This window comes from Melospiza georgiana, chromosome 34 (assembly GCF_028018845.1).
Source record: "Melospiza georgiana isolate bMelGeo1 chromosome 34, bMelGeo1.pri, whole genome shotgun sequence".
NCBI lineage: Eukaryota > Metazoa > Chordata > Aves > Passeriformes > Passerellidae > Melospiza > Melospiza georgiana.
The window spans coordinates 1,042,681-1,069,353 of record NC_080463.1 but is presented as its reverse complement, the minus strand read 5'-3'; the positions used below and the strand labels follow the sequence as shown (position 1 = coordinate 1,069,353).

Genomic DNA, 26,673 nt, shown 5'->3' with positions numbered 1-26,673 from the left:
GAAACAACAGACAATTCAGAAGGAATTTTTGAGCTTATTCGCAGAGTGAGAAGGAAGGGAATCTTCAAGATGAGGTGTGGTTTCAGAAACTTTATTCATTTCCAATCCTACTCTGCAGTCCTATTAGACAATCCTACTCTAACCCTAACCCTAACCCTAAACCTATCCCAAATCCTAATCCTAATCCTAATCCTAATCCTAATCCTAACCTACAATCCTACTCTAAACTGGTTGAGGAATAAATGGTCCTGATGTGATTGTCACGTTCTTGTCTCCCTCCTCTTCTTCACTGAAACAATCAGTGGCACCAGGCTGGACGCAGGCTCAGCAAATGTTACAAATGGATGCTGCCCAAAGGGAAAAAAAACAAATCAACAAAAAACAATGGACCATGACTTTCCAAGCTCAGTGCTTCACAGGATTCCTCTGGCTCCTAGAAGGATACAGGAGGAGGACCAATGGGACCATCTACACCTCCAACTTTATGTGCAGGAATTTGCCATCACAGGCAAACCTGGTCCAGAATCCCACTCATCCATTTATCCAGGTGTCTTCATCTTGCTGAGATTTTTGCCTTGCCAGTGCTCTAGAAATTGTGCTTTCTTTGTCCTTGGAGTTTCAACTTTTCAGGAAACTCCAAAGCCTCACACTGGTCCCTCTCTTTGAAAGACAGGCACTGTGCTGATTTCCACAGGGAGACAGAGCAGTGTCTACCATTCCATGCCCTGCCCCTCGTGTGCTGGATGGCACCTTCCTTCCCAGCAGGGCCAGCCCAGTGGCACTGGGCCCTGCAGTTCCCTCTCTGCCACACAACCTGGCAGTAACCCTGGCACAGTTCCCGTCTGCTTGAGTGTGCCAGGCAGCAGATGGGGCTGGGACAAGTCCCTCCCAGCTGTCCCTGTCTGCATGGCAGAAACCTCTGAGGGTGGGCTGGGGGGCACAAACCAGGGCCCCTCAGAGTGAGCCCCCCACAGCCCCTCCTGCCCACAGCCAAATCTCTGACCCCTAGGCTGGGACTGGCTTCCTTGGGTTCCTTCACCACCATTTCATGTCTCTGAATCCTGCATTGCTCTACTTCAATTCTTTTGCCATTAGATAAAACTGAACACCCCACCAAATTACAAAAGAAGGTGACAGAAACAGCCAGAGGACCTCTCTGACTCAGGAAATGCAGAGGGAGCTGGAGTTATTCAGTTTTGTGAAGAACGGGCCCCAGGGAGACTTTATTGCCACTTTCCAAGACTTCAGAGTGGCTTTGAAGAAAGTGGGCGACACCTTTTTTAACAGGGCCAGACACAATAGGATGGGGGTGAATATTTTTAAACACAAATAGGATCTAATCAGAACTTGTTTACTCGGAGCATGGTGTGACCCTGGCACAGCTTGCCCCAAGAGCTTGTAGGAGCCCCATCCCTGCAACCATTCCAGCTCCGGTGGCAAAGGGCTCTGAGCAACCTGATCTCTATTTAAAGATGTCCCTGCTCATTGCAGGACACTGGCACCACAGGACCTTTACAGGACCCTGCCAGCCCAGCCCAGTCTAGGATTCCTCACCCTTTTCATTTGAAGAGCAGCAAGAGTGGAGGTGAGGAGGAAGGGGGCTCATCTGATGCCTTGGGCTTGAGTGGAGGAGGAGCCCATCCCTCAGAGCCTGTTTCACCTGCAGCCCCTTCACATTTTACCTGCAGGAGCTCCTTGGCAGACCAGCGCCGCGCCTCGTCTCTCTGCAGGCAGCAGCTCAGGAAGTCACGCAGGCAGGATGAAAATAGGTTGGGCTGCTTCAGCTTTTGTCTTCCTCCTGTGGCTATCAGGAGTTGGGGCTGGGGAAAAAGGAGACACCAGGCTCCGCCTGCTTCTTTCCCATCTGTCACTGCTCTCCCAGATCCCACTGATTAAGCTCCACTCTGCAGTGGCAGTTTCTGCCCTGGCAGAGACCCGGAGATGACTTTTCTTTACCAACCAAAACCCCAAACCCCGATGCACCACAGCCTCTCCAACATCCCACAGATCTTGCCTTGGCAGCTGATTTCGTTGACTGACCTAGTTAGTGGGAACTACATCACCACAATCACATTTCCTTCCCTGAGGATTCATACCAACTTGAGAGGCTTTTTGGAAGAAGGACTTTGCTATACTAACTCTACTCTATCCAAGGGTTAGTATACGAAAAGTATTTCTGCAGTGCTTCTTGGTCCCTTAAGCACAGCTGCCATAAAACAAAATGAATAAAGCTTTTTGCTTTGTTCTTGAAAACAATGGGAATTGGAAGGAAAGAAAGGAAATGCACCAGGTATTCCTCAGGTAAGGAAACAAACATTGGGAATCTCATCTTCAACACAGACACATTGTGATGCATGCACAAATGTACTGGCATGAAAACACCTGCTTGGACATACAGGAGCCACCTGCAACTCTAACTCTCAGCAGTCTGAAAATTTTTGCTTTCCTTACATGGAAAAGAAAAACCTTTCATGGTCAAATCAGAAGGAGAGGTTCCATCCCTACGGTCACCCTCTGCTCAATTGGCTACTCAAGTCAATGCATGAATGCTAGGCCCATCCCAGAAAGTGCCAGGAAACAAATGGGGGGTTCTGGCAGGCTCTCCACATCACCAGACTCTGGCTTGGCGACGAGCAGAATGTAGCTTGGGCTAGGAGAGAAACATGGTCACTGAGTGTTTCAGCAGCACTGCACAAGAAGCAGAAGAGACTCTGTGGCCTTTACACCCTCATGCCCAGGTTTCAGGCACGTTTCCCAGTGAGAAGAAACTGCACAGGGGGTTAAGTTCCTCCCTAAAAACCAGTGCCTTATCAACTTTCTTGTGTTTGGGCTTCTTTTCTTCATTTCTGGAAATGTAACACCACTTCTGAGAGGCTTGCCTTGTGGTTTGAGGGGCATCTTCGCAGCCAGATAAGTGGGAACAACTTGAAACCCAAAGCAAATGTTGCCTGAGAAGAGCTGGGGAGTGTTTGCCTGTGGTGAGGCTTGAGCTGTCTGGCAATCCCCTTCCATGATGTGCAGAAACATCCAGCTGCTCCCCAGAACTCAGTCCCTCTGGGCACGCAGGCCTCTGGAAACACCTGACGATTCCAGCCTTTCTCCTGCTCAAGAGCATCTAACCTAAACTGAGCTCCAGTTTCTTCAGCAAGGCCAAGGATGCTCACTTCCATGCAGCTGACAGTGTCTGTGGAGCTCAGCAGGTCTTTCTGATACTCTTCAGGCCAAGGAATTACAGTGTAGATTGGCAAGACATCAGCTGATCATTATCCAGTGTGGTTCATGTGGAACCAAGCTCTAACATGCTGACAAGTCAGAAGGAGAGAGCTCATTCTGCTTTTGCAAGATGGTATTTAGAAACATAAGACACCAACTTGGAACTATTCAAACCTCAACTTGCAGAATCCATCTCAAATAGACAAAAATAACAATGTCAAGAGGCCTTGGAGTCTCCATAAAATGCCCACCACTGTCATGATAACTCTGTGCTCGTGGCGCTGAAATAGATGGTGACCAAAGAGACTTTGCTATTATCCTCTTTAAGCCAAAGGAGAATTTCAAAGCCAGAAATGGCAATGCACTCCCCTTGTGTACAAATAATTGATGCGGCTTTCTGTCCTTTTCCCACATCACCAGAGGTGACAAAGAGGGTTTTATCCTGACTCTCAGCTGAGCTCAGCCACTGGCCATGGTGGGGAGCTGGAGCCCTCCCTGTCATTAGAACTGTGCAGGCCAGGGATGGCCCTGCTCCTGTGGCAAAGAAACACAGCACCGGTGTCAACTGCCCACGTTGGATCCCTGCCCAGGCACCTGCCTGCGAGCTCATCAACTTGTTAAAGTACCAAGAAACAGCCAAGGGTTTGGCAAACAATTCTAACTGCAGTCAGAGAAAAACACATCCTACACTTATCCAGGCCACCCACACACGTGACTGAACAATGTACAGATGACTTGAAAGCCTGAAAGTTTCAACGACCACAGGATTTGGAAAAGATGCTACAGAATGGAAGAGAAGAGCTGTGTTTAAAAAATGAAAAAGCAAGCAGAACTGCTTGGGCATTGCTTTGGTAGTAGGTTTTTTTCTCTTTTCCTTTTTTGTTTATTTTTCTTTTTCCTTTTTTCCTATGTTTTCTATGAAATTTAAACTGGAAAGGTCTAACCTCTATTTCTCGGGATATTTATCGCATGTCTACCTTGTCCACTGAAAAATTCTTGTCCTTCAGAAACAGAGTTCCAACATTGTTCAAAAAACAAGTGGGAAATGTCAGGCATGGCTGGAGGCCAAAATGACAGGTTTCTGAACTGGTTAGGTTTCTGAACTGCCACTTCCCTTTCTGATACAACCAAAGCTACAGCAGATGCTGATGTGTTGCAGGGGCATTTTTAGAAGGGGACCTTGGTGGAAGTGGTGCCAGCAGATGGCAATGGGATTTTGTCCAATGGCACACAGAGCATGGGACAGGTGAGAAAGACAGTGGGATCAGTGAGTATTTGCACCTTACCAAGACAGGAGTTGCATTCCAGGAAGGAACTTCTCCTTCCACCATTTCGATGCCCACGATTCCCAAAGACCATATGTCCACTTTGGGGCCACATGGTTGACCTGTCACCACTTCAGGCGCCAGCCACCCAGCAGCGCCGGCCACGGAGCTCCGTCTGCCCTGCTCAGGGCTGAGCTGAGCAAAGAGGCCAAAGTCAGCTGTGGAGAAAACAACAAACCATGAAAGCCAGCTCCAATTTGGAAACCAAGCAACTGAATTCCCCACTCTCAGGCTAACAATGTGCTGTTGGATCTCCTGGAGAACTGTCCATGCTCGATTTCCTTGGGGCTTTCCAAAAAATCCCAGGTTTCTTAACGCTGCTCACAGCAGTGGACTTCATTCCCCTGAAGCTTTAGATTGTAGCTCCCTCTGTCTGGAAGGGACACACACAGAGCAAGGCCACTCTTGACTGCTTGTGGTTCCTTATACCTCTGTGCACATTCCAACTGTGCCCTCAGCTCGCAGCAGGGGTCCCTGCACTGCCACCAGCACCATTTCTGGGGAGCTGGCAGTCACTCCAAGCAGCCCCACAACCACATCCCTGGAACGCTGCACCTGACCAAGAATATACTGACCCAGCTTGACAGAACCGTCAGTTCTGAGAAGGATGTTGCTGCTCTTCACATCTTGGTGGATGACGTGGTTTGAATGAAGAAAATCCAGTCCTTGCAGGCACTGAGAGAGAAAACAGAAAGAGGAGGGCAAAAATGAGTGATGCGATTTCATCACAAAAGAAAGGAAGCAAAGAATCTAAAAGATTCCCTCTCCAGGGGAATGGGAAGTAATGGCAGAACAGTAATGGCCACTGAGAGGAAGAGCTTGCTGCTCCAACACTTGCAGAGCAGGACCTTTCTGAGGAAAGGCACATCAGCTTTTGAAAGAGCAACAGCACCTGCTGTTGTAGGCTGTCCCCTGCCAACCAGCCAGGGTGACTCCTGCTGCAGTGGACGTGCTTTTTCCATGCAGAGGACAAAGGAGGAGTTTGGAAAGGAAAAGTCCCTCCCTTTGGTGTTTAGTGGATCACTTTTGGGTGGGAGGCTGCATGGAATAGATTTTCTTGCTGGCCTCAGCACAGGCGTGTAAGTATCACACCAGTCACCTCCTGGAAGCAAAGAGCATTTTTGGCTGCACTTCTATCCTTTTCAGCTGAGGACTGTGAGAAATGAGTCTTTTTTCTTTGCTGGTCATTTCAAATCCTGCCACCAGCACCTTTGCTTTTACTGGCAAGGAATGCAGTGAAGACAGACTCCAGGCAAACATTTAGAGAGGCAAGGTGGAGAAGAGCAAATACAAATACAAATACAAATACAAGAGACAGAGTGAGAATACTACAGCAGGAGATAAGAGTACTGGCACTGAGTACAGGGAGTGAAGGGGCAATGGCAGGCCTTTCACTTGAGATGCTTTTACTTGCCCATAGAATAGCAGCAACACAGAAACAAAGCTTGGCACAGGAAATCACTCCAGCTCTGAGCCCCTCCTTTCCCAGACAATCCTGCCCAAGCCCCTGGAAACACAGCTGGGATTGCTGACCTCCCGACTGATGGCTGCCATCTCATCTTCCGACAGTTAGGTCTGGCTGATGACATTGCTCAGAGTGCCTCCATCCATGTACTCCATAACCAGGGACAGTTCCTCACCCACAAGGTAGCTGAAAGAAGGAAACAAGGGCATGGAGATGAATGTACATGGCTAGGTTGCTGTTTGGAAAAGAAGGGTTGATTCTTCTTTTCAGGTCTCTTTGAGACAAAGACAAAAAAAAGGAATAGACATTCCCTCTTGGCTGTGCATTGTTTGCCATCTGTGCAGTCTCAAGGAGAAAGGCACAGCTGCAAAAAAGGAGATGTCTTAGATGGGCAGTAAGCAAAATGTGCAGTTTAGAAACAGCCCAGATAAAAAACCTGTCACGCATGGTTTTTCTGGAAAAAAGCACCTAGTCTTCCTGGCATGCATAGCAATGAAAACCAGTGGCAACAATCCAAGGGAAATCCTTGTTAGTTTACCTGGACAGAAGAAGACACTTGAAAAAAATCAAGCTCCAAAACAAAGTGGTGGCTGTGAATATAGAGATCATTGATTTAGTAAGACACAACTCATCCGGGTTTTTGAACAATTTTCAAATACCATGTGCCAGCGAAGACTCATGCAGACAAAATGCAATCTCTTCCCATCCACTGGAGATGAAAAGAGCAATAATAATTAGCCAATAATTACAGCTCTATTTTCTGCCAGTGACCAAAGGGGGATTTTACCTTGCATGTTTGCAATATGTAAACAAACATTCATGGGACAAAAGCACAACTCACCTGTCTAAACAGTTGACCAGGTTGGGATTTCTATTCACCTTCATGACCATGAGTTCGTTGACTTTTAATTCCTTCTTCCTCAGTCCTTGAAGCTGTATTTTCTTGATGGCCACCTAAAATGACATTGAAAATCAGTAACTTGAGAAGTTGGTGGCACGAAACCACAAGGCACATGGAGCGAGTGATTTTGCAATGACACAGCTGAGCTGTGCCAAACTGCCTTGTGATCAGGCAGTGCAGTAATCAGGAACTGACATTCCAACAGCCCATTTCTCTGCTCCCTAGGGAGCCAGTTACAGGACATGTGGGGGCACTGACATTTTGCCTTGACCACTTGGTAACAGCGGTGTCTCAGTTATCACGCACAAACCTCTGACCACACTCTCTGCTGCTTGGTTTGGGATTCAGAAGAAGTAATCCATGCCTTAATACTCTGTGGATACATCTTGTGATATGGGCAGGGCTTAGGGCTTTCAGGGACGCCTTGCAGATCTCTCCCTATGTGCAGTTCCCAAGTGCAGCACTGCCGGTGGCTAAGGATCTGCCAGTAACTTTCAGATGGATTTGCTGGCAGCCAGAAATGAGAATTCAGAACTCTGAAGCTGTAGCCCCAAAGAGCAGTGAGGTGCTCTAAGGCACCACCTTTGTTTTAGCAATGGAGAGCGAGTGAGCGCGTCCTTCTCTGAAAGGAACCGCTGCCCTCCGTGCCTTCCTTCCGGCAGCTGAGGAGGACAAAGTCCCATATGTGTTCTGAGGGCTGGCACCAGTCTGTGCTTCTTGTGCCTTTTCAGCACAGCTCTGCCCAAAGCTCCAGCCACAACTCACACCAGAGGGGAAAGCCCTCGAGTGCAGCAGAGTCTGCAGGGGCTGTTGATATTTACCTCTCCTCCTGTGGCAGTGTCGAGTGCTCTATAAACGTCTCCAAAACTCCTAGAAAAAAAACAGAAGCAGAGAAAGGAGAAGCCATTTAGATCTTGCAGTGAAAGCCAGCCCACACAGGAGATCTCTGCTGTAAATGCCTGCAGGACACTGGAAGCATGAAGATGTCTTTGACAATGCCTTCTGAGCACACCTAGAAATTCTGATCAGCACTGACAATCTAAGCCCAGTGCCTGAACACATTTGCAGTTTGTCTGACTTCACACTTGATACCTATTCCACCAGCAAAACACCTGATGCATAGTTTTGTACCATTAACATTGCTTGGACTCACCCACTGCCAATATTTTCCAGTTCAGTGTATTTTAGAATAGGACCTTCCATCCTCACCATTCTCCCTGAGGGAAACAAAATGCAAGATGTTCACTTTAAAGCAGAGATCTCACCTTCTAGGAGATACAAAAGGCAGCCCCACTGTCTGGGGCTCTGAGCCTCCCTTGGTGGACAGCTGGCTAACAACAACAGGAACAGCAACTGGAACACCAAGAAAAGAACAGCAGGCCCACAGCACAAGTGGCTGTCACAGAGACTGATTTCTAGCATCCTTTGAAGTGAGAGACCTCTTGACAGCAGGCACACAGGGAAGCACAGGGAGACACATTCAGAGGAGACTGAGACCAGAAGAGAATACCTACCTAGGCAAGTAAGTTTGTCATCTAGAAACATTAAGGAGAGCTGGAACTAACAGTGCCTTTGTTTTCTTGGGAATAAACACTGTGAGATTTAGAAAAGGTTTCCTACTTGCTAAGATTAAATGCACTTGGACATCTAGAATCAATTCCTCTGAACAGATGTCAAGTCCAGAACAGGAGGAATATTGCCAAGTGTTCCCATCTTTTCCACCTTGCGGCAGTTTGCCAGAAGAATGCCTCTGCGTTTGTAAACCAGAACAGCTCATGCTAGAACCAATCCCCACGGGGCTTTCAGCATCAGGACCCTCACCCTTTATGAGCAGGCTGAGCTCACAGACGCCCTTGCCCGTGCCCTGCGTGAAGAACCGCGCCGCTTCTCTTCACCCTGACAGCGCGGATCAGTCGCTCCCATTGCACTCGCCCTCTCGGCACCGCACACGTCCCCATCTTCCCAACTCGGCACGGCGGGCACGGGCACAGAGGACAGCAGTGCTCCCCAGGCATCCCTGTGACACAGAGAGCTGCCCAGAGGAGATGCTGACCCTCCTGTGAGCCCAGGCTGTGCGAGGCAGAAGCCGGCCCAGAGAAGGGGCTGCTGCCTCAGGCAGCTCCGCGCTGCAGCAGCCGGGCAGCAGCGGGACCATCCCAGCTAAGGAAGGCTCCAGCCTCTGCAGTCCCACAGCCTCAGGGGCAGGGCAGTGACCACAACAAGGCTGGCAAAGCCCAAGCATGAGCACTGACAGGCACTGATGGGAAGAAGCCAGAGTGAGCCTGAGCCCCAGACAAGCTGTTGCCCCCATTCAGGACACAACAGGATGAGCTTTGAGATCAGCCACACCCAGGCACAGATCAGTGCCCTTTTTGTCCCAACAGGTGATGGTAGACACAGAATCCACTGGGCTGTGTTCTCAACCCTACCAGAACTTATCTGAGAGCACAGCACTGGCAGCCGTTAAGGGCAAGAAGCAGATTCATTGGGTTGTGCTGCAGAATCACAAAGGGCTTGATGTGTTTTCCTAGAGACTGATCTCAGCAGGGCTTCTGCCAGTGGCTGGGACTCAGGCAGTCACAGCCTTCTGCTGATCCAGGAACAATCCCTGCTTCTGCCTTCGGGAGAGAGAAGGGAAGCCCAGGCAAACTCCAGCCAGTCTAAGCTGCCCTCAGAGGCAGCAGGAACACCCAGAGCTCTCTCTTGCTGCCTCGGAGCACTGCCAGCACTTCTGTGACACTAAACTGAGCAGAACCCTTTGGTACAGCTGTGCTGACACGTGCACACAACATACTGTCCCTCAGATGAGAAAGACACCAGACGTACTCTGTTGCTCCAGGGAGTCACCCGCCGTCTCCTGTTGCTGAGCAGCAGCTGGGTCAGCACGGGAGGTGAACCAAGGGCTCAGGCTCCACTTCTTCAGCTGGAGAGCAAAGGCTCCTTGGGATGGCACTACTGCTTCTGCAGCAGCTTCAGTGTCAAAGTCGGTGTAGATCTGAGACAAGAAATGAGTAGATGTCAGGAAGGTGTGGCAGAGATTGCCCTGAAATGCCAGAGAGATTGCCATTTGAAATGCAAGCCCTTAGGAAGCTGCTGTCAGCCACATGCAGAGCTCTTCAACTGGATTGCTTTGGATGTCCACTTGTGAAACCAAATGGTCAAAACCAAAGGCTGCTTTTACTCGAGTTCATAGCCAGTTTCTTGTTCTGAAGGATGACTGCAGCAACGACTGCTCCACTTCTCCCAAAGACTCCTTTCCCCCTCCTAGGTCTGCAGATACATTTGCAGCTCCTCATTCTAATATTCTACCTCCTGCCATGAAATTCTCTTTTTCTGCACCTTCCTCGGGACGAGCTTATCCTGCAGCATCTCTGGATGGTTCAGTGCCTGGGCCTCATGCCAGCCTCGGGGCTCTTGGTTGCCCGTCATTTGCTGGAACTCTCTGCAGGCTGCCAGGTAGGATGGTGACACTTCCACCTCAAGTCAAACAGAACAAAGCAGTCAGAGACTACAGCTTGTGCCCGTCAGCCAGGAGCCATCGACTGGGAAGAAAGGAAAGGAAAGGACAGGAGCAGATTCGCAAGGGATACAGACAGCTTGTAGCTCGTATTCCAAATCTATGTGAGTGACCATGTTCACCTGCAAAAACACCTCAAGAAACAAGGTCACCTGGAAGAAGCCAGCAGGAGTTCATTCGGGTGACTGCTGGCTAAATGGCCAGAGGAGTAATGCCACTGTCTAGAGCATCAGCTGAGATCCAGCAGAGCAGGAAGTGTCCTTGAGAGCAGCTCTGACAGAGGCCTCATCAGGATGGCACTCAGAGGCATCACCCACCCCTGCTGCTCTGCACTGGAAAGGCAGGGCAGGCAGAAACCACCCCTTGGGTGACTGCAGTGCCTAGTGCTATTTCACTCGCTTGCTTTTCTAGAGCCTTTTGCTCCTGAAGGAGGCAATTAATTTCCTCTTTGATGATTTTAATTTTTTCGTCTAGCCTCGTCTTCCTTACCTTGATCCTAGCCTCAGTTTCCTGCAGCTGGGCCTCCAGCTGTTCAGCAATTTTCTGTAAACAACAATGGAAAGGACTCTCTTTGATGAGTGGAGTGGCTGCCATTCCTTCATTCACCTGTTTTTGTTGATTGCCCCTCTGCATAGGGAGATTCTTCTCCTCTTGGATGTCTTCATTCCTCCTCTTCGCTGCCATGATGGCACTCTGAGCTTCAGGCAGCTCTGTTTGTGGCTCTGCCTTGATGTTCTGTGCACACAAATGCAGAGCAAGTGACTGAGAGCTGCCATCAGGCTCAGCTTTTCCCTCTTTTAGCCTCAAAATCACATTTATTCAGCCCCTTCTTTCTGCTTCCCTACCCAGCTCTGTTTCCACTGTAACCATCCTGTCCTGGTGCTGATCTCTGCAGATTCCAAGGCTCTGTGCTTCCAGTGTCTGTGGGACTCCTGGCCTCCTCAGTCCCAAGAGCTCTGGTTTATGCCCCTCTTCCTGCCCTTCCCTCTGTCCCCTGGCCAGTCAGGCTCACCTGGCCATTCTCCTGTGGCTCTTCCACCTGCTGCCTGAGCTGCTCTTCCTGCCCTCGGGCTGGGAACAGCTCTCCCTGAGTCTGGCCTGGCATCTCAGATAAGGCAGTGTGCTCCTGCTCTTTCCCTAGAAGCACCTGCACAGAAAGCAAGAGAAGATGGGTTTCAACTTCCCATACGCCCTTTGTGGGCCAAGACTCAAAGACTGCTGGGCTCACACGTTCCCAAAGCACTGTGCTGCTGCTCTCCTGGGTCGTTCTCTGCCCGAGGGGAGGCACAGATTCCACAGTGACCCTGGACCTACAATCAGAAGCCATCTGGGACTGAAGCTCCAGCAGCCTCTCAGGCAGCTGACAGGGAAGGTGTGGCATTTCTCAAGGGTCTGGTGAGGGCCTCCCTCTGCTTCTGCCGTGTCCTGTTTTGTCTCTCAGTAGTGACTGACACCCCGCCCTGTCCCACAGCTCCATCCTGGCTCTGCAGGGGCTTCCTGGGTGAGCTCACTCCTTGTGAGAGACACTTGTGGAGTTCACCTTCTCTTCAGGCCTGCACCAGCATTCCTCCCTCCTGACATCCACACTCTCGTTAGAAAACCGGGTCATTCAGGAGATAAGGATGCATGCAAAGATCTCTGATGGAAGTCAGAGAACCCCTATGGCCACCGCAGTATATGGAGGAAGACCAAGGTGTTTCTTTTCCCTCTTTTGTCAACTGAGAATTCTGACCAGCACTAACAGAGTTTCTCATAAGGCCCCATTAATGAATGCACTCACACAGCCCTGCGGATGCCAGTGAAGGAAACCATGTGTCATGTAATGCGTGTATGAGCAAAGTCACCAGACCCCAGCTACAGCATGGGATAGTTCCCTTAGGACATGCAAAAATTTAAAGGACAAATGAAGGCTTCAGGTCAGAAAAGGCTGAAGCAAGAAAACATGAGGGGGAAAAAACAACCATCTCTGGAGGGGGAAACATCTCTGCCTGCTCAGGATCAGTCAGTGGAACTTGTCTCTACTCCTCTCCTGAAGGGATGCCTTTAGGTGAGCTTTGCATTTTCCACTGCTTTGGAGCAGAGCCAGGAAGATTCAAATAGACAGATAGACAGATCTCACTTTTATAATCACTCTTTACTGTGCTGTGGTATTTACATTCTTTGAACAGAGAGAGATATAATTCTCTCTCCTAGGTTTTTTTTAAGGGAAGGTAATGAGAAACTTAGAGAAGAAGAGGAAACAATTATTATTATACTTGCTGTTCTTGTTGTTTAATACACGTAGAATGTGTTATAGTGATTGTTTACTGAAAGTGATTTGTTAAGTGGATTTTAGTGATAGTACTTTAGCTTGATTAGCTAATTAGATAAAAGCTGTGTTGTGACTGTCTGGAGACAGTCACGAGTTTTTCTTTAGCAGCTTTTTAGTATAGTATGTTTTTAGTAGAGTTTTAATATAGTGCAAGTGTAATATACCATAGCTTAAGAAAGCATTTCTTTAACCTTCTAAATCATAAAGCCAAAGCACATTATTCCCCACGTGGGGGTCACCCTGAATCAATTCTGTCCTTTCTGTCACTACACACATCAGCACTCGGCAGCAGTGCCCCAATCAGCAGCCATCCTGAACTTGCTCTCATGTTGCTTCAGTAACCCACACTCTTGGGGAATCTGGAGCATGTGGGTCCTTACAGAATGCAATCAGACCCAGAGCATTGCACTGGGAACTGCACTCTTTGTGCATCTGTGCTCGGGCAAGTTCTTGTCTTGGACTCAACCACACTGATGGTGCTAAAGTGGCTGGAGTCAGAAATGCAGCCCAGCCCCTCCAGCTCCTCTAATCTCTGAGCACCAGCTGGAATGCAAGGGCATTGATTTCCTGCTCAATTCCCAAACACAACACACACTGATTCCCTGGGCTGCCAAAAGACACAGGAGCCGTTAACCTGAAAGTGATGTGTATCTGTCAGTGCTGGAAAAGGGCAGGAAAGATTGAGAAAAAGCTCCCTTGCTCACTGGAGAAGGAGAAATTACACAAGGCTTCTCCTTCTAGCAAACAAACAAACAAGTAAGCAAACAAAATATGAAAGTGTTACCCACTCCAGTGTCTAAAGCACTTGGATCCAGTGAAGGGATGTTTGGCAGGGAAACAGCCCTCGTGCTGAGCATTGGCTCTATGGATCCAAGGCAGGGATCTATGGAAGTCTGCCTGAAGGTCCCTCATGAGCCCCCATTGTGCACGCTAAAGCTCCCTCAGCACCTCCTCCCTGGCCTTGTGCTGCACCCCTTGCCCAGCTCCCCTGTCCCTCTGTGCCCACGCTGCAGCCCCTCCATGACTTTCTGCTTCCCAGGGCCCACAGCTGCACACAGCACTCCAGCTGTGGCCGCAGCGCTGCCCAGCACAGGGCCACGCTCCCTGCCCTGCTCCTGCTGCCCCACTGCTGCTGGCACAGCCACCGTGCCCTTGGCCTTCTGGGCCCCCTGGCCCCACGCTGCCTCATCTTCAGCTGCTCACGGCCGCCAGCCCTGCGTCCTTTGGGCCCACGCAGCTCCCCAGCCACAAAGGTGCCCATTGCACTTCAGATACTGCAGGCATCATTGCAAGGTGTACACCCTGGTTTTAGCTTTACAGGACAGCAGTCAAGGACTTGCAGCTTTGCTCCCATTCTAGGCTCCAATGCAGTTTTCAAAGCAAACTACACAATAGAAGGTATCAACAGACACATGCAGTGTCTGGTTTTTGCCTCAGAAGAAGGGTTCAGAATGACTCCCTTTGTTTCTTTTGCCACACTAGACAAGAATGGTCCCCCACAGCTTCATGGACAACACAGGCATCTCCTTGCAGCTTATCAAAGACCAAGAAACAGGCAGACTCAGAGCACCTATCTGCTCTGCTACCGGCTGCTCTGCCTGAAGGGGCAAAAGAGCAACCTGGCAACAAAGGCACCAAAATCCCTGACTTCAAGCAGCAACTCTACATCCCCAGTGTGTCTCTGAAATACTCCCAAGTAAGTACACCCAAGATGTTTGTGGGGACAAAGCACCACAAACAACTTGTGGGGTCAGATCAACATTTTTTTGTGCCTGCAGCAACTTGGCCAGTCTGTGCAGGGGGACAGGTCTCTCCATGCCACAGTGTCCCCTGTGTATCCAACAAGGCTGAGCACAGTGTCTTTGACACGCTCCCTCCTCTGGGAACAGGGAGCCTTTGTGCTTCAGGCTGGCCCCTATCAAAATGCCAGGAAGCTGGTCCCTAAACATGACAGACCAAAGCCCATTGTCCAGCTGTCACAGGCTGGGGGCAATCACCAGGCCCTGGCAGGACTCCAGCACTCAGCATCCTCAGCCAGCAACAGCAAGTGCTGGCTGGTCAGAAACTTGCAGCTCTGCCCTGCACTAAAGACAGCAGCACACACAGCTGGCACTTACTGGCTCAGAATGTTCAGGCTGTGGTGTGAGCACTGATGGAGGCTGGCGCTCATCCACCTCATTTGCCTCCTCTTCGGCCTCCTCTCCATGAGCAGAGGGAGCCAGGGGAGAGACTGCTGTTGGTTCTGTGATCTGTGGACAGACAGCAGTGTGAGGGACAGAAAGTTACCTACAATTTATAACCTTATTTCTATTCAGCACTTTAATCTATTCAGCTCTACTTCTACAACCAGCTCTGCTAAGGACAAATCAGAAACTTTGGTAACAATGGGATTCTGAGTCACTGCAACTAAATTTAAATGGGCTAATTCAACAGAATTGCTAATAGCTCTGAATTAGACATTCCGCCCTGGCTACTATCAAGAAGCAACATTCTCTCTGCAACATGAGCTTTTCATTCCTTGAAAGTTCTGAAATGGAAAATTGGGAAATAGCCAGGGATGCCTTTGTTATTGCTGCTGCAGACATGGATATGGATTTTCTTTCAGCCTACCCAGCTGGCCCTCTACACTCTACTGCCACAGGCCAAGCTCACAGCTTGCTCTACAATTCCTAAGCACCAGGAACATGAAATGTTCCTTTCTCACTCACCTCAGGATCAGCACCTCTGAATACACGCTTCAGGTGACCTGGAGTGGGCAAGGGAAAATGAACAAGTGCTGTGAGAAAACTGCCTGGGCTGCTGAATCCAACAGAAGTCAACCCAAACAGAGAGTATTTTTCTTTATCAACATCCCTCCACATTACATAGTTCCTTCACACAGCCAGCAAGAGATCAGGACAATAATCTTGGTTGTGCCTACACTTTGGCCTGTCTAGTCAGTAAATGAATACAAACATGATCAAGAAAATGCAAATTGTTCTTCAACACTCAATGCTTCTGTTCTGTCCAACAGGTAAAGCAGCTTTTGTTCTCTTGTCTTTCAGGTACTTTTTTCAAAAAAGAAGTTGCATGCACTAATTCCCATTAAGTTGCTGAAAACAGTCACCCAGAAAAGCTTACCCCAAATCCCCCTGAGCTGTGGCAGTTCTATTGTGAAACAGCACAGCAGCAGCTCCAGGCTCAGGAGCAGACACTCACTGCTTTGGCGGTTGCACTTCACTGCAAAGGGAATCACTCTTTTAGCACTCAGTCAAGGGTCAAAATAGACAGTCAAATCCTTTCATTACAAAATTTAGAATAAAAGAAGCTTTCCCTGAGTTCTGGGGAGAACTACAAAGTCTTTAGAAGGCCTTCTGAGAAGGCCTCCCAGGCTGCATTTTGGAAGTTGTCCTGCTTGTCCCAGCAAACTGAGGAAATGGCAGACTCTGCTGCCACAGACTCTCCCGTGGAGGGAACGAAGCCCTGCAGGTTCCCCTGCAAATGCTGCCCCTGTGCCTACAGACACCCCCTTTTAGCTAAACCTCTTGGCAGGAGCTTTACCAAACCAGAGGCATCCTAAAGCTCTTTCTCTTTCAAAATCAACTCAGTCACTAAGAAAGAGAGAGAAGACATGCAAAAGCCGGGTTACACCCTAGCCTAAATAGAGTTGAAACCTCTACTTACTTGCCAGGCTGGTAATGAAATAGGCAGAATAAACAGTGCCATACATGGTGCAAACTGCAGCAGCGAGTTGCTCAATCATTGTAGCACTGTGCTTCAAGTTTACTCCAACCAAGACTCCTGTCAGTGTGCAGCTACACGCTGACAAATGCCACAATCAGGAGGATGCTCCTGATCTGAGCAACCCCTAGGACTGCTCTGGCACTGAGGCCTTCCGTGCACCAAGGCAACCTTCTGATGTCACCACGATGATGTGGCAACCATGCCCTGATATCACAAAGCAAAGTATGACAAAGCAAAGCATCACAAAGCATGTTAGTCTGTGAATTTATGCAAAGCAATCACCAGCCTTTCCTACAGCAAACACAAAATGGCCTCGGAAGTTCTCCTCTGACACAAAGCAGCACAAACTCCCCCCATGGGCCAAACCCTGTTGTTCAGGGATCCAAGAGGAACTCCAAGGGTGCCCCAAGCACCTACAGCCTGTAACCCAGCTGAACACTCAGATGGGACACAAGCAAAGGAAACCAGACCAAGACAATGGCCCACAGCATTGCACATGTGAGAAATGACTCTCACTTTTAACATTTTAAAGCTTTAGTAAACCTTAACAAAGGACTGAATAAGGAAAAATTGCAGCATTGGGAGTCTCTGTGACTAGCAGCCATGTTCTCATCTACAAAAACGATGCTCTGCCTTTTATACCCTTAGCCCCTCTAAAAGTTTTGTCAGTCAACTCTTTCCTGTCTGTCCATTGGTGGAGATTATTTTCTTGCATCCTGACTGGAGGTCAGGTGTTGTTACACCCTGCCTGTTGGTCACAAGCCAGCCCTCCCCAAATGCCCTGACTACCAAGGCTATTACAAGGGGGATGGGAAAGAGGACTATGGGAGGATATATTACAATACCATCACTACACATTTGAACATCCACATAACATCTGCTTCTTAATTGTCAGAGCCAACCATTGCATTACTCGTCCAGAACACACAGAACCAGGAGAGAAGCCACTGTTGGCATCACAGCTGAAATGTTTCCTAACAAATCTCCCCACATATTTGCTCCTTTATTGGACATGCCCAGGGCTCCGGTGCGGGTACATCTCTGCCTTTCTTCCCCTTTGGCAGCAGTCGAACTGGCAGCATCTGCCCGCCAGCAGCAGCTGCTCCCAGCTGGGAACGCCACTGGCGGTGCTGATTTCCAGAGGCTTCTGTGTGCCAGGGGAAGCCAAGGCAGGAGCGGGTTGAACGGTGCTGGCGCTGCTGCTGCTCTGTGCCAGAGAGCCCCGGCTGGGCAGGGCACGGTGCCCACTGCGCTGCGGGCTCCTTCTCCTGCCACAGCTGGGCACACCTGGCAACAAGGCATGACAACCTGTGGGCAAGCCAAGGGGTGTCTGGGGCTGCACTGCTCTGCACACACCCAGGACACCTGCAGCACAGAATTTTAACCCTCAAACAGGTAAACCAAAGGGAAACAGCTGGAAAAGATTTCATTTCAACCATTCTTTATGCTTCAATAGAAATGACCAAAATGAAAGTTACCGCGCAGGGCCGATCTACACTGCCAGCTCAGTGTGAGAAAAGAGGCATTACTTTATTTCAGTGCTGGGTACGTGGGAATCCCTGCCCTGAAACATGCACATCCACATGTTGGTATCCATGGAACTAAGACATTACTTTCATTACTTTTATTCATTACTTTGCTGAAACTCACAGGCTAAACATTCTCACAAATATTTGACATGTTTAAATCACTTCCCCAAAATTACTGACATTTAGAGTAGGGGTCTCTTGAGGGTCTCTGCTGGCCATGTGGTGAACATCCCATTCCTCAAATTCTCCTCCCACGGTTAGTAGCCTTCTTCTGCTTGAATGCATTGCAGCTACCTCCTCAGCAGGCCCACTGTCTTTATTCTCAAGGCTAAGACATCCACTTGCACACATTAACCACTGGTGTGAGAGAAGGTACGACTAAGCACTGCCTGGAAAGCTTAACAAAATCACCATTTGTTGCAGGTCAACTCTTCCCCAATGTCTCCTGTTCCTTCTCTGGGAATCAAACACGAGCATTTTGTGATCACTGAGCCCAAGGCAGCCTCCAGCCCTCCTGTCACCCAGCAGCCCTTCTCTCCTCACAAACAGCAGGCCCAGCAGTGCCTTCCCTCACTGGCTCAGTCACCAGCTGTGTCAGGAGTTCTCTGTCACACACTGCAGGACCATCCTGGACTGTTTGCTCTCCGCTGCACTCTGTTGCCAGCAGACATCCCCACCCTGTTCCATGCCCCGTGCAGAACCCTGCACCTGCTGTCCATGGGCACCTGGAAGGGGAGGCACTCACGGCAGAGATGCACCAGCTGCACTGGGCAGGAACCAAAACCCTCTGGCGGCACAGCTGCTGGCCTGGGTCTGGCACAGCCCTGCACGCCCCACTCCTCACGGGCTCTGGGCTGGAAATGCAATTGCACTTTCTGCCTCATGGAGAAACACCAGGGCTGCACAGACAACGGCCAGCAGGCCACATCCCAAAGGCACTGCAGCATGGAGCTGAGAAGGAAGAAGACCCTTCCCCAGTTCCTAACCATACCAAAACCACCATCATTGAGAGTGTTAATCTTCTGAATGTAGAGTTGATTCACAGGTGACAAGGGAATCTTCCAATGGAGTTGAAGTTTGGTAGAGTTTTTATTCTGAGTCCTACTCAGACTGTTGATCTGAAAATTTATTTGAAAATATTTTTAAAAGGCTGCACAGTCATATGGTTTTGTTCTAATACCAAAATGGCTAGATGAAATGTACTGGCATTTTAATTACATCCAAACTGATTGGTCTGTAAAAGCTTTCCTGCAGAATAGCCACTAAACAAGAAAGGAAAATCTGTGGACTGTTGACTTTGCAAATTTCTACTAAACTTATCAGACAATGAGACATTTTCAGTCAGATCATAGAGCCAATTAATTCCTATGGATAACTTGATTTGGATAAACCTGTTGATTTCAAATTAAAACTGCCAGCACATACTAAGTGGAAATCTGAATACTCACTTCCATGAGCTCTGAATTATTAGATAGTCATTGTCTGCCATATTAACAAAAATTATCATTCTGGCTATTTTTTTTTACTTACAGTCAGCTCTTCAACACTCTTTGTAACACCAGGATGAGAGTTTGTAGCAATGTGAACCATGGGTTGGTGGAGCATTGCAGAAGGCTCCTATGCCAGCACTAAATGTTCACATTTACCATGGCATCCCTTCTTGCCTTTAATTCCAAGCTACAGCTCAGTTCCTGCAGTATAGATTCACACTTGTAGTCCGTATTTTCAGCTCGTTTTTACTTCCCTGTCCAGAAATAAATCATGCTTGGATCTCAAATCAAAATAAAATGAGGAGAGAGTCAGGTTCTGGATAGGTATAGCAAGAACTAAGAGATTTTTTTTGCAAATATGTTGAAAAGTTGTTTATTCATGCTGCAAAACCAGCAGATTAAAGACTTGTACTCTAACTTGCAAGCTGAGGTTTGCCTGTTCTCTCTGGACTGATTTCTTGAGGCCAGACACTGAACCTAATCAGTAAGAAAATCAAAACCACAGGAGTAGTTTGGAGAATATTGTAAATTATTCTGTCATGATGCTTTTTGCCTAAAAGTTCTGGCCATCATCCAATTGGAGTAATTAGAGGAGATCGAAGCCATCATACTGTGCCTGTGCACACAATTCCTTCCCAGGAGTAATCCATGAAGCAACGCTGACAAACCCACACCAGCAGCTGCTGCCACACAGCCATGAAGCAGAGAATATGTATTTCTGCTACACTTGGACAGCTGAAGATGCCTGTGCTGAGCTAATTTTAGTGACTGCCCACCACAGATGAGACCTTGTGGTCAGTCTCCAACAAGTCAGGGCAGTTAATATTCTGCCTAGATGAAGTAAGTCTAGCAATACATAGACCATGGAGCCTGAGGAAAGCCAGCAGCTGTGGGAGATTTTTTTCCATATCTTTCTTTTTACTAATTTATTGCAGTCAATTATTTAAAGAATGGAAACTTTTTGCATACCATTGGCTGGAATGTTGGTCAGTCTTCCATTCATGACTCCTCTGAAAGCATCACCCCATTGTTTTTATCAGTAGCTCTTCCATCATCATGGCTCACACAGCATTTCCTGCAGCTCTTGCTGGAGTCAGGGAAAGGCACCAGGAGAAGGGGGAGGAAGCTGTGTGCAGAGACTGTGTCAGCTACAGAGACATTTGTTTCCTCTGATTTGGCTGAATGGCTGCAGGAACCTTGCTGGCTCTGCTGGCGGGGTGGCCTTTTGCAGGGCTGGGCAGAGTTTGGGGCCCAGGATCCCTCCTCTCGGTGGGACACCAGGGTGAGCAGCCCCTGTCCCAGCCAGGAGCAGAGGTTCTGTGGCTCTGCCCTGGGCACAGGGACCTGCCACTGCCACGAGCTCCTGCCGCGGCTCCTCTGGGACAGCTCCTGCTCTGCAGCGATGATGGGCGCAGCTGGGGGGGCTGCAATGGAGGGTGGCTTCCAGTGGGCTCTGCTGGTCTGCCACACTGGAGCCAGCAGAGCTTCTGGAAGGAGTCTCCTCTTGTGAGCTGCTGGAGCTGGAGCTGGCACTGGCCACAGAGCCGCTGTGTTCATCCCTGACAGGCCCAGAGCACAGCAGCCTCTGGGCCTCCTTGCTGCACGATGGCACTGAGGAGCCATGGACCAGAGGTTCAGTATGTATGACTCAGTTTCCTGATAAACTGTGCTGAGAAAACCCTGCATCCCTCCTGCCAGATCTAAGACACTCCAAGAAATCTGTTGGCACGTTGGGAACTCAGAATTGTTTGCATTTTGAACAATTGTCCTATGAGCGCTTTTGATGGTTTTTGTCATTTTGTGTTGATTCACTTGATCCTTCAGAGAAGCTTTCCTTATAATATAAAACACCAGGAATTGTGGAGACCCTGGGGGGGCATTCCCTGGTCTAGGGAGACACAAGAAGCTTCCCTCAAAAAGCTGTTACACCCCATTGGCTCCTTCCCCTGTTCCTGTGCTCCTGAGCCACACCTTCCCTATTCCCTGATCGGCCCCCTTATCTTTGTACTGCCCCGAGATCAGGGTCAGCCCCCAGGCCCCTGTGGAGACAAAGTGAGACCCTCTGTGTGTGGGTGCTGGGAGCTGAACATCTCCCTGCACAGCTGAATAAAACATCTGTGGAGATCATGCAAAGGTCCTTTTTGCTTCTTTACAATGGACTGTGCTAGCAGCAATTCAGACTGCTACAGAGGAGAAGCTGCAGTACTGGCACCAAGATTTGGGCAACTTGACCATAGGCACAGAGGGCGTGCAGGATGCTGCTCTATGAATTCCTTAACCAGCCATCTCTGGTGCTGGCATATTCCCTGCAGCTTCTGGTGCAGCCAGGGCAACCTTTGGTCCAGTAGATGACATTGTTATTTGAAAAATTCGGCCCACTCCTTGGGCAGGAGGCCATCCACAGGCTCTGGTCCTGCAGCCCCCTGCTCAGCTGGGGACAGTGTTCCCTGTGGGGAAGATGGAGCAGCCATCACAGGGTCAGGGGGGCTGCTTTCAGCAAGGTGGCCAGGCTCTCTCCCTGCTGGACTCTAGCAATTGTTTGGGGGAGCTGATGGCAAATTGTATGTGGTCCTGTTCATCCTACTCAGAAAACGTGATAGCTTCTATCATTCTTCTGCAGAGTTGGCACGCTGGATTTCTCTTTGCCCACTGCAGGATGCAGCCCAGGCAGAACAGGTGGTGACAGGGCAGAGAAAAATTCACATCCTTCTTAGTGCCCTGGCAGATGGGGCAGCTCCGTTCTGTCCCCATGGCCATGTCTGTCTGTCACAGCAGGAAGGAAGAGCTGAGGACCATGAGCTGCTCTCATCAGCAATCTTGCTTGGCCAGAGCCCAAGCTCGAGGCAGAGTGGTCCAGGCTCTGTCAGTGCCCAAACATAAGCAGAAAGGGAAGTTGTATCACAATCCATTCCTTGGTGAAGGAGGTCCATAGCAGCCTCAAGAGGCACCTCAGACACTCAACAGTCAAGGCAGTAACATATGGACAGGACACAGATGGCAGTTCGTGGCTGGGAGAGCATTCGTAGGCATATCCAAGGACAAATTTCCCAGGAACTCTCCATAGCTCTGGGATCTGGCCATCAGCCCTGTCAGAAGCTTCAGAAGAACAACCAGAGTCCTAAAAAGCAGCTTGCAGACACTTTTCCTACCATCCTGCCTGAGTAGCTGGGTTGCTTGCTGCAAAACACTCTTTTTCTTCTCTTCCCCAATGCCCTGTGGACACTTGCAGCCAAAATAAAAAGCTCCTTGCCTTCTGTGTGATGTGATAATACAGTTTTTATATTTCCATGCTGTGATGAAAGAAAGCTGTGCTGTGGGTCAGGAGAGGCCAGGACCCACTTGGCCTTCCTGCAAGCTGAGGGGGTCCCAGCAGACATCCTGCTGCTTTTTTGGGGAATGTGTGAGGGGGAGTGCAGGGGGAGACAGAGAGGCCGAGATCATAGAGTGGAAACTCAGCTCCAGAGTGGCAGTGCAGACTCTCCCTGCTGAATGCCTGCTGGGGCTGGCAAAGAAGGAAAATGCCCCAATAACAGCCCGGTGGCACTGTGTCTCAGGGACAGGTACAGGTAGGTGACAACAAACAGCAGCATGGCCCGGTCTCACAGCTTCTAGGAAGCAGTGACAGAGGAGCCTCATGTGCCAGAGATTTCAGAAAGGCTGTCTTCTCAAATGGCCACTCTAAAACCCCTCTCTTTGCCTCTTGGGTTTGTGAATGCTTTTGACAGCCACAGCATCCTGGGGCAACGCGTTCCATGATTTCATTAAGCACTCCTTGAAAAGCACCTCCATTGTTCAACTGAGCTGCCAGCCTGGTCATTTCAGAGGGTGCTGCCTTGGTGGAGAGAAAAATCAATCTTCTGCCTTTCAGGGAGCTGAAGGAGGAGGGACTCTTCACCATCAGGCACCTGGCTGGGTCCCATTCAGAGGTCCTGCTTTGTAGACTTGGTGAGGTTTGCTTGGCAGTTACCAGCGAGGTGAGAACATTGTTCTGAATTGTCCCCCATACTTCCGACACGGTGTGTAGAGTAGGTATGTGCTTGTTCATCTCCATGTGTGCTCAGGGTCTGCCTTCATTTCTGATTTAGACCTGATATTTCTAGTGTCTGTCAGCTGTCTGTAGGATCTGTGGGTACATGCAGCTGTATTTACTGGCAGGTTGGGTATCTGACACTCATCTTTGAGTGTGGAGCCTTTATAATGCAATGTGCAAATGCAGAAACTGAGATACCAATGACGTTATTTGCCAGAGTCCCAGTCTCTGCCCAAGCTATAATTCAACACTGCAAATTATTCTGTAGACCTGAGCCTGTGTTTTCTGTTTCCTGGCTGAGTGCTTCAGCTGCTGGTGTTGCTTTTTTGAACAGGAGCACCTGACTCTTTTATCTTTATGACTTTTGCCTTCATTATTTGAAAGCAGCTCTTTATTTATTTTCTAGTAAAAGGGCCTAAAATCAAAGCTCTGGACATTTAAGAAGGGTTAAGTAGAACACTTAATGAAATGTTTATTTACGCCTGCAGTAAGCAGGTCTGAAGCCAGAAATTGGTGCCAGACTAAGTGCCTTTCTGTGCTTGTGCTTGTTGAAGTGAGGGGAGAACGACCATCCTGTGATGCATCGAACTCGATTTATTGATCGATCAGTCAGCTTAAATAATAGTGTTAACGAACTTCATGCATATTCTGTAATACAGGTTTATGATAGGCTAACAGAGAAAACTCTAACCACACCTTTTGTTTTACTACACCGTTGATTGTTTACACAAAACAAAACCAGTGTTCTCACTGTGATGCGAACGGTTCCCAAAACTTCCACATCTGTTCTCAGGGTGCCATCTTTTCCCAGAGAGAGTGTTACACTTGTTATGAGAAGACTGCCTGAGAACTTTATTGTTTATACAGTGATGCCCGAAAGAGTCTAATTGTTTATAGAAGTCAGGCTGGGAACTGCTTCACAGCTACCTGTTACTTTTCTCTCAATTGTATGGCTTCATGGCCTTTTTCTTTTAAGCCATGTTCATGGCCTTTTTCTTTAAGCCATGCTTGAACTAAACTCCCGACATTTCCCCCGCTTTTTTCTTTTTGAGAAAGGAGGTTAGCCTGCCAGGTTTTCTCTATCATCCTATTAACCATCTTTTGGATACAGCTACAGAAACAAGGTAATATAAGTAAAAGTAATAAGAGTACCCCTAATATCCCTATAGCATATGTTATAAGGTTTCTTAGCCAGGGTCCCAATCCAAAACTTTTAAGCCACTCATCAATACCTAATCCTTCTTCTTCCTTAAGTTTGTTAAATCCTAGCCATAGCTCTTTTAACTTAGCATGAATAGATACAGAATGATCAGATAAGTTCATGCAACACATTCCTTCAAACTCTTCACACCCATGGCCTTGTGCTAATAATAAGAAATCTATAGCAGCTCTATTTTGTAGAACAGCGTGATTAACACTTTGTACATCTGAAGTTAACATATCTAATATCTGTGAAGTTTTATTCAGTTCACCCTTAGCCCAACACCCTATTTGTTTTGCTAGAATCAATGCTTTGCTGGCAGCCCCCATGGTAGGAAAGCTGAAACCATCACTTGCTTAAATTTACTCCAGAACCATGGATCTCCTATTTGACTACAGTCTAAATTATGTAAGCTAACGCTTTTGCCTGCTTATCTTATGACTTAATTGCATTAGCACAGATATATTAGGGTGGAATAGTGATAACTTGCCTAAATAACAAGGTCCACCCTGAGGTTGGGCAGGTATACCATTCCAGGCTCTATCTCCGCAAATTAGAAATATACCCATAGGTAATTTCTTAGGTATTATGATGCTAGAGCCTTTACAATGATTGTAGAGTTGTTTAGACACTATGTTTGGCTTTAGAGCTGAATCCGGAGTAGCCCATATTTGTGTATGTGGATTCATCTTTTGAGGATTAGAATAATCAAAGCTAAACCACCCACCGTCGGAAGTGCTGGTCATGCCAGCATCCGCACCTCTGAAAAGCTCCAACTCCTCAGGTGGAGAACGCAAAGGAGTATCAAGTGATTGAATTAACAGGCATTGGCGGTAGCCGTCACTCTGACTGGCAGTATACCCTTTAGGCAATTTGATATCCACCATACTGCGCATACATAAGGCACGGTTATTAATAAAACTGCAGAATTCTTGAGGAGACCATACTGGAAGTCTTACTAAACATGTTTGAAAGGGGTTAGTAACTCTTCTAATGCTGAGACAAAGTGATGACTGATTAATCTGCCTAGCAAGTGTTATCCATACATTATCTCTAGGTTGACTAAAATGTGTTACCTTTAATTCTTCAGCTACCACTACACCAAGTAATATAATAAAAGGAAACCTCATTTTCCTGGTTTTACTTTGACTTTCTTCTTATCAGTTTTTAACCTTACTGTTCCCGAGACCCGAAGACCACACCTTTGTAACCTTCTAATGCAATTGTCTAATGCCTGATTGGGATCTCCTTTTATAGGCCCTACAATGGAATGTTGTGTTAAAGGCACCAGTTTTTTACACCTTACAGAGGTTATATATGATGCACTTTGAGCTTTAACCCTTTTCAAAATACACTGTACCTCCCACCGATAATAAGCTAAGATTTTCTGCTCATGTGACTCATAAAGACCTAAAGCTGAGGCAGTGTTTAGTCCTGTTTCATTCCGTAGTGCCCACTCCCAATTATGTTCCCAGTTATGTTCATAATTACAGGTATTACACCATAAATGAAAAAGTGACCACTGATCCATCCAAAAGGTCCTGTCACAACCCCCACAACACAGTGCAACCCAAGCGGCACAATTTGGGCTGTGACATTCAAGACAATTCTCTCTTGCCGGTCCTTTTATATGGAAAGATGATAATGATTCAATAATGTCAATCAGTTCTCTGGTCCTCCGGCAACGGCGTTTTATCCCAAAGGGTTAAACGCACCCTCAGCTGAGCCACAATGTCCTGCCTTATCAGGCATTGCAAGATAGGTGGTAATTGGACTAAGAAAAGACAGCTGCTAGCTGTTTTCATTCATGTGAACCTGGAGAGGAGGTGAACGGCAAGTCTGAAAACAATCCTTTTTGTCCTTGAGATTTTCACATCCACCCCTTCCCTGGGCCTCTCAGAAAAGTTCAAAATCAGTTTTACAGTCTGTAATCCTTTAGTCATTTGGCTGAAATGGCATCAGCTGGGC

General features: G+C 48.2%; 1 pseudogene; it reads right to left on the bottom strand.

Moving 5' to 3' along the window:
• Nucleotides 1-260: 260 nt before the first annotated feature.
• Nucleotides 261-25,592, bottom strand: LOC131095373 (serine/threonine-protein kinase PAK 3-like; annotated as a pseudogene).
• Between the last annotated feature and the right edge of the window lie 1,081 nt (nucleotides 25,593-26,673).